Here is a 9,389-nt window from a genome sequence, read left to right as displayed (position 1 = left end):
TAAGGCCAAAGAGCACCAGATTAAACAGCCTGTGAAGAAACTCTATGGCATTGACGGTGACCAACATCCACACCCTTCCTGATGAGGTGGGCAGGAAAGAAAAAGGCATAGATTTGACTTGCTCCTATGATGCTTTGCATATTGCCAACAAAGTTGGGATCATCGTAATCGAATCCAGTTGGCTGATTATAAACATAAATATTTGTAAAACGAAAAAAATCAGTTGGTAGTTTTGTAATCTTGAGTAAGTCAGTCAACGCCTTGAAGTTTTGTTTCTTACACTACAAAAATATGGACACCAGTATATATTCACCTTTAGGGTTTGTGCTGAGAATTAGAGATAATTTGATTAAAATTTCTGGTATTAATTAGTGTAAATACTGGCAGCTACCATTACAACCACTACTAATGCCATTATTATTAAAACTACTACTATTAAGACTACTGCTTATCCAGGATTCTTCCCATTTTGCACATGTTCCATCCACTTCCATTCACTGTTGCATGCTTCATTGTTTTAGCACAGTGCCTTTATTTGATAGGTGCTTAATTAATACTGAGTGAACTGAATGAATGAATTTACTAACGGGGCGCCCGCGTGGCTCAGTCAGTTAAGCATCCAACTTCAGCTCAGGTCACGATCTCACTCACGGTTTGTGGGTTCGAGCCCCGCATCGGGCTCTGTGCTGACAGCTCGGAGCCGGGAGCCTGCTTCTGGTTCTGTGTTTCCCTCTCTCTCTTCCCCTCTCCTGCTCATGCTTTGTCTCTCTCTGTCTCTCAAAATAAATAAATGTTAAAAAAATTAGTTTACTAATGATTTGGTTATATAGACCTGTATTTATAAGCTCCTTCCTTTTAAAAGTAATGAAAATATCCCCCAAAGCAGAGGAAAATTGGATGACTCCTTTTTAAAAAGACAATATATAAAAGAAATTTCCTTCTCAATTCAAAGAATCTCCTTAGCCAAGTGTACATGCCCAGAAACACTTTACTCAACAACCTAAAGTAAGGGAACATAACCTCCAGCTGACTTCTCTTTCTTATAGAATCATTAATGCCTAAACGTCAACAAAAGAAAAGCTGTCAGCAGTATTTTCTGGATTAGTAGATGTTCAGCTTTGGCTGAATCATCAGTAAAAATGATAATTTTCTCTCGACTTAGAATTTTTCTTGGAAGATATGACAAACACTCCTGGAGAGCCCTGGAGAGGGTCAAAAGTTCAGAAATATCTCCTTCAAGCACCCCAATCATCTCTCATTTGCTCCACTGGGAAATCAGCAAATCGATTAAGACATACTGAATCCCCACTATGTATCAGGCACTTTACTGGGCACTGAGGTGGTGACAGAAGCAAAAGATGTGATCTATGAGTTCAAGCAGTTTACGATCTGATGAGTAAGAACAGATGTACGATTCTGAAATGGACTCTGTAAAGTATGCTCTGGGGTGTTGGCCTAAAACTCAAGAGAGAGAAAGAGAGAGAGAGAGAGAGATCAGTATGAGCCAATATAGGCAGGGAAATCTTCCAAGGGCAAATTCCCAGCTCCAGACTTCTACTGGTACATGGACTTGTACTGAGTACTGGCACCTGGTCAGGCATTTGAGGAGGTAATGGCTGGAAGAAGAGGAAGAGACTTTACCAGCTGGCTCAAAAAGAGGTGAGGTCTGAAGAGCAAGTTCCTTAAGAGTTCTGCTCCAGGATGTCATTCAGGCGTCCTTGCTCTCCTGTGACTCCTCCCTGCTCTAAGTCCTTAGGATCCGCACTATTCAGCGAGAGGACGAGTGCCAAGAGAGTAAGAATCACATGAGGAATAGAATCACATGAGGAAAGTTTTTAAGGGACACATCACTTCGGTTCTTCTTTCATCAGTCAAAACTCAGTCAGGACCACTTTTATACACCATACACAAAACTAAATTCAAAATGGATGAAAGACCTAAATGTAAGACAGGAGACCGTCAAAATCCTAGAGAAGAAAACAGGCAACAACCTCTTTTACCTCAGCTGCAGCAACTTCTTACTTGCCTTCTCCAGAGACAAGGGAAACAAAAGCAAAATGAACTATTGATAATTAATCAAAATAAAAAAAGCTTATGCACAGTGAAGGAAACACTTAACAAAACTAAAACACAACCGATGGAATAAGAGAAGATATATGCAATTGACATATCAGATAAAGGGTTAGTATCCAAAATCTATAAAGAGCTTATCAAACTCAACACACACACACACACACACACACACACACACACACACACAAAATAATCCAGTGAAGAAATGGGCAAAAGACATGAATAGACAATTTTCCAATGAAGACATCCAGGTGGCTGACAGACACACGAAAAGATGCTCAACATCACTCATCAATAGGGAAATACAAAGCAAAGCTACAATGCAATACCACCTTACAACGGTCAGAATGGCTAAAATTAACAACTAAGGAAACAACAGATGTTTGCAAGGATGAGGAGAAAGGGAGACACTTTTGCACTGTTGGTGGGAATGCAAACTGGTGCAGTCACTCTGGAAAACGGTATGGAGGTTCCTCAAAAAATTAAAAATAGAGTTACCCTACGACCCAGCAATTGCACTACTAGGTATTTATCCAAAGGATCCAAAATGCTGATTTGAAGGGTTACATGGGCCCCAATGTTTATAGCAGCACTATCAATAATAGCCAAATTATGGAAAGAACTCAAATGTCCAGTAACTGACGAATGGATAAAGAAAATGTGAGAAAATGTGGTGTATATATATATGTGTGTATGTGTGTGTACATACATATATATACATATACATATATATGTGTATATATACATATATACATATACATATATATGTGTGTATATATACATATATACACACATATATATATGTGTGTATGTGTGTGTATATATATATATATATCCATCTAGTAACTTCACCAAACTGAAAGTCCAGCATGCTGAATCTGTCCTTTCTGTCTGATCTGGATATATTTCCTTATGGTCCAATTGGTCCAATGACCTGGAAGCTACATGGAATATATAATTATATAATAAGAAGGATAGCCAAAATAGAAATAGTCGTTCAGAAAGGGGAAGAATGGACGACACACAGAAGTGATTAATCCATAGCAATTCCTAAATCCCCCTGGGAAGGCATTTTGAAGGCCTTTTATTTTATTTTTTTTAATTTTTTTTCTCAACGTTTATTTATTTTTGGGACAGAGAGAGACAGAGCATGAATGGGGGAGGGGCAGAGAGAGAGGGAGACACAGAATTGGAAACAGGCTCCAGGCTCTGAGCCATCAGCCCAGAACCTGACGCGGGGCTCGAACTCAGGGACCGCGAGATCGTGACCTGGCTGAAGTCGGACGCTTAACCGACTGCGCCACCCAGGCGCCCCATTTAAGGCCTTTTAAAATGGGAATACAGAAGATTAGTTGACTGGATATTGATGATGCCCTTGGGAGGAGCTCTCCTGTCCATTTGTTGCTATGACCACTGACGTCCTCCTTGGGAAGTTCTTCCTTATCCATATCCTCTGTGGCCATATCTAAAGTGAATGTGCTTTTTTGCAGCAGTCCAAATTTTACAGCCAACTTCTTGCTGGGGCAAATATGAAGAACTGAAGAAAACATAAAAGCATTTTCAGTCCTGGGCCATGGTTTCTTTGATGTGACAATGCACCAGAAAATTTGGTAGGTTTAGAACCTATTTCCTTCTTGTCAGTTTCTTATGCAAATACACACAAAGTCTTTCCTAGATAGAGGGGAGCATGAATATTGGTGAGCATTACTGGTTTCTGCTATAATTACCCACTGTGTAAAAAGGGGGGGGGGGGAGAAATAAGTATATGCATTTATATTTGCTTGTTATTTTAAAAATAAACAGTAAAAGGACAAACACAGTGAGAAAGGGAAAACAGAGTGAAGAGAGACAGGGGTGGGAGCCAGATTTTCCGTTTATATCTGTTAACATTGTTTAGAGTTTTGAACCACATAAATGTATTACCATTTCCAAAAAAATAGCAACTTTTAAAATGAACATAAAGAAAACCTGGTGCTCACTGCATCCAAACAGTCTGTCTTCCTTTGGCTCTTCAGTAGCATCAATTCACTCTGTGGGTTTCACTGATTGTGTTTACTTCCACCAATACAATTATATGAGCACATAGAATCAGGGACAAGAGCCACCTGGTAAGATTCACCCCTATATTCTCCACTCAAGAGTATAACGTTCTCTAGCTCCTCATAGAGGGGATGGCAAGAAGTGGGCATAGCTATAGGTGCCCCTAAAAGGCCAGAATGGCATATAGATATAGGTGCCCCTGAAGAAGATTATAGAAAGGACAACTCTAAAGAAGAAATGAATATCAATATTGAGCCATAGTATTCTTTTACATAAATAGAGCCTTTTTTGAAAAGGTCACATTTGAGTAAAAGGAAAGAAAGGACTTCCCAGACCAGCCTGCAAGAGAGAACTGTGATATTAACCCATCCAAGGATCGAACTGAATCTCTAGTCCATACTCAGCCCCCCACAAATGAAAGAGACTAGGCAACACAAAGGGATTTTGAAGTCAGGCATTATACAAGGCATAGGTCTACAAATGTGTTCCAGAGTAATCAGCCACAATAGGTTTCTCTCTATATTAAAGGGTAGTCTTAAAGAAGATGGAACGAACTTGATCCATGTGGTCCTAGAGAACAGAATGAAAAGCCTGGATGAAATCCCCAAGGATTTCCCAAAGGTAAACTTTGTTCCAAATTGAGAAAAATTTAAAACAATTTTCTAGAGATAGCATGGACCACTGTGCCACTTTGAGGGAGGGATGTGACATAAGCATGGGGGTCAACCGGCTAGAGGTACTGTGGGAGCACTTTGAGATAGATGGTCCTTGTGGATGACTTCAGCACTCTCTCTCCTATTCTCTCCCTCTCTGTGTCACTGCTTGAACAATATGCATGGGATGTGGACCAAGTAGTTAGTTGCAGTCAAACGTAATCATCATCTCTGAAACCACAGCTGCAAGTGACAATGGCATGTGGAAAAAAATGTAGTTGTTGGGCCTTTAACACACCAAGGAATAAGCTGTAGAGTGCACATTACAGAACTCCGTGTGAAAGATTCAAAGCCATTAAAAAGACAATAACAATAATAGCTGATATATATTGAAGTCTTAAATATATGTGCTAGGTGTGGTTGAGTGTTTTGCATATATTAAATCATTTAATCCTCTTGGAGGGGGTGGCCTTTGAGAGATGCTGAAAAAATAAAGACAATGACATGTTGATATAGTGGGAAGGTAGAATATGACTGAGTTCAGGTCCTAGGTGAAGCCTGTGTTGGTTTATAGCAAGGTCCAAATAATATCCTTAAGCCCTGTGTGGCACTGGAGAATTCTGGTTCAGTATTCATCAGATGAAGGATGATGTCTGCAGACAAAAAAAAAAAAAAAAAAAAAAAGATGTAGATTCAGAAAATACCTTAGGGTAATCATTTATCAACATGCAGCTCCCGGGAGAATGGAGTAAACAGATTTTTTTTTTTTTTAATTATGGAGTTTGGAGAGATTTGGAGAGCCTGGTATTAAGTATTCTGCTCTATAACCAGAACTGTTAAACCACCAGGAATAGACCTAAGTGTTTCTATTATGGTGGTTGAGCATGAAAATAAACAGATTGAGCCAACCAGATTGGCAAGTCTCTTCACAGTTCAACAGTTCACGTCTAAGAATCACAAATAACTCCAAATCACAAACCCCTGAGAAAGATTTTGAATTCTAGCAAAGGAGAATGGTAAAGACTGGGGCTAATAACCAGGGAATCCTCATTTCAAGTCCCAGTTTTGCCGCAAGTGTCGATAACACTTGGCCACAATCGCTAATCTTCACATTCAGCAAGCCTCTTGTGATGGATGTGAAGAGGCATGGCCTTGATCCCCCTTCAAGAAAGGTCCTGCTTCCCCAGCTGCTGAAACTGCTATCATGGACTGTCTTTAGCTGTCAGCCTTCCGGGGCTGCAGGACTTCAGGTGCAGAGCTTCCTTGGCCAAGGTGACTCCTTCCTGGTGTGGTACATATCCAAGAACTGATAGAGACTGGACTAAAAAGTCCTGGCCATTGCAATCAAACTGGAGCAACTCTGGTGGACCATTTGAGCTCCAGAGCTTCTTGTGGTGTTTGTTGAGGTGACCAGGCAACCGAGTTCCTGAATGACAGCTCCACTTCTGCCCTCTCCCACATTTGCCCTTTTCTTCCATGGGTGCTGATCCTAAGGATATAAACATCCCAGCAAACATCCTATGAACTAATCTCTGTAGCAGGGTCAACAGCCAACCTTCCACAGATCACTAATCACTGAGCTAGGGTTTAACTGGATCATCTTTCAACGAAACAAAGGTTGAATTTTCATGGAGTGACCTTGAAAAATCAGTTTACCTCTTTGGGCATTAGTTTCCCATCTACAAAATGGGAAATGCATATAAGGGCTCTTCTATATCTGTAAGCCCCTATTATATGGAATCTCTTCAATGGCTAGACAGAATAGGAAAGCTCTGTCTACACGGTGTGAATCCAGAATGTGAAAAATTCAACCTGATTAAAACATTATCTTCCAACCCAGCTCTCAGGTGCCTACTGTGTCACATTTCTGCCCTATGACTTAGACTTCAAATCTGTCAATAGCTGAAATATAAGGAAGTACCTGTGAAATTTAGATATATCACTTCTTTTCACATGAACAGGCATTGAGAAAGAAAGTAACAAGGACTTAAAAACAAAAAAACAAAAAACAAACAAACAAACAAAAAAAAAAAACCTCTGGCCTCTGCAGAGGAGAAAAGGGTTTAAACTGTGGAAAACAAATTGTCCTGAATCAAATATATTTTCGTTGGAGCAGGGGTTGGGTACATGAGGCAGTGTACCTCGTGTTTAATGCTCTTCAATCTGAAAACATCATGTTCTTCATAACCAGAACCCACTAGGCTCAGGAGTATCATAGAGCAGGCACTAGAATCCAAATGACCTATCTTGAACCAAGGGCTGCTTCAACAAGATGTGCCACTCAAGGCAGCTCAGGCATCCCGGGATGAATTCCTCTTCTGTAAAATGGACATTTTAACAATTTCCCTGCTTTTCTTCAGGGATCCTGGGAAGATGATGTGACATGGGATATAAAAACACTTTGATAAGTAAAATAACAACACATATGTGTAATATGTTTTTGTCATTTCTGTATTTCCAATTCTCACAGTCAGAAAGAGTCCCAGGTTATTGAACTCACCTTATCTTCAGCATCTTTCAATAAAACAAAGGTCAGATTTCCTCAAGGGAAAGAGGATTCTGGGAAGATGGTGGAGTAAAAGCATTAGGAACCTTCCTCTATGTCTAGACAATAATTGCACAGGCAGAATTTATCTGATTTAACGATTTTGGAACTCCGGAGTCTACTGAAGGCTTTCAACTTCCAGAGAAGTCTTGGAAAACAAAGTGCAGTTCGTTTCCATCAATTTTAATGTTCAGATAGTAGCAGCTACCCATCCCACACCCTCAGCTCCATGGCAGGGAACTGTGACCATGTTTCAAGAGCAGCTTCTACCAAAAGCCAGGATGGGCAAAAAGGGCTGTATCTTCCAATTATCTGAGATCTTTGCTGCTGATCAGTCATACAAAGAGGTGGGTGACCTCTTTCTTACACTTCCTTCTATTGTTGGAAGTCTCTCCCCACTGGCTGAAGTGAATTTCTGGGGACTTAAAGGGCCAGTGTACTTTTTCTTCCTCCCTTCATTTTTCTCTTTTTCCTCTTTTGGAGGCTAGATATTAAAGACTAGGACATGCAAAAACAACTGCACATATAGAGAAAATTAAAAAGTACGTGCCCAAGGAAAAACACAGATTCAGAAAAGGACTGAGAAGACCATAAGTTTACATCTCATGCTAAACCTGGGCACAGAGAGAGTCTACATCAAACAAAACAAAAGCAAAAACAGGAAACCCGGGGCGGGGGGAGGGATAGAATCTGATTTCCAGAGTTACCACCTTATTAGATTTGAATGTCCAATTTTCAACATGAAATCACAAGGCATATAAGGAAACAGAAAAATGTGTCATATTCAAAGGAAAATGAAATCAACAGAAACTATCTCTGAAAAAGACTTGATGGCAAATCTATTAGACAAAGACTTTAAAACACCTCTTTTAGTGTGGGAAATAAATTCAGAATTCTGTATGCTTGCACCAATGGGTTAAAAGGCTTAGAGCAAATACCTAAGGCCAGTAAGACCAAGCATAGAGGCAGAAAGCAACCACTGCACCCAAAATTACCTAGTGAAAAGGGCTACCCTTGAGGCATCATGCTCCAGTAATCTTTAACTTTGGAGATAACAGTCACTTGGCTGTATTGCCCACAGAGAAACTCTTGTCCATCTGGTGTCAGATGCCAATATATTATTGTGCTTTAATCTCAACTTCTAATGCCACTCGCACTCCAAACCTTTTGCTTCTTACACACACAAATTAATGGCCACTTTCTTCTTGTTTTCTTCTGCATGTTCACTACATATGTAAAACCTTGAAAGCTCAATAAATACGGAGACAAAACCCCTGTTCAGGGCTCTTCTCTCCTCCTGGACATTAGCCCCTGTCATATTAAAAAAAAACTTTTTTAAGTTTATTTAGTGTTTTTCAGAGAGAGGACAGAGCATGAGAAGGGTAAGGGCAGAGAGAGAAGGCAACACAGAATCCAAAGCAGGCTCCAGGCACTGAGCTGTCAGCACAGATCCTGATGTGGGGCTTGACCTCACTAACCGTGAGATCATGACCTAAGCCAAAGTCAGACGCTTAACCCACTGAGCCACCCAGGTGCCCCATAGCCTCTGCCATATTCAATTCTGCTTCCACTCTCTTGTTGGACAAGAGAGAACTCCAGACTCAAAGTCAGTGACATTTTGGAGATGTTCAAAGAACTAAAGGATGATGTGGAGAAGGTAAGGAAATGGTGTATGAGCAAAATGGAAAAAAAAAAAAAAAAAAAAACCCTAAAAAGAAACCAAAGAGAAATTCTGAAGTTAAAAATATAATAACGAAAATGAAAATTTCACTGGAGGGATTCAAAGACAGATTTGAGCAGACAGAAGAAAGAATTATCAAATTTAAAGATAGGATAATTGACATTATTGAGTCTAAAGAACAGGAAAGAAAAAAGATTAAAGAAAAGAGAAAAGAGTCTAAAGGACATATGGGATACAAAGTGACCAACATACACATTTGGGAATCTTAGGATGAGAAACAGCAGAAGGGTTATCTGGAAAAAGAATGTTTAAAAACTTCCCAAAGTTGTTTCAATGCTCAAATATAAACATACAAGAAGCTCAACAAACTACAAGGAAGATGAACTCAAAGAGATAC

This window comes from Herpailurus yagouaroundi, unplaced genomic scaffold (genome assembly GCF_014898765.1).
Source record: "Herpailurus yagouaroundi ecotype Mexico unplaced genomic scaffold, PumYag 159, whole genome shotgun sequence".
NCBI lineage: Eukaryota > Metazoa > Chordata > Mammalia > Carnivora > Felidae > Herpailurus > Herpailurus yagouaroundi.
This window is presented reverse-complemented; position numbering follows the sequence as displayed.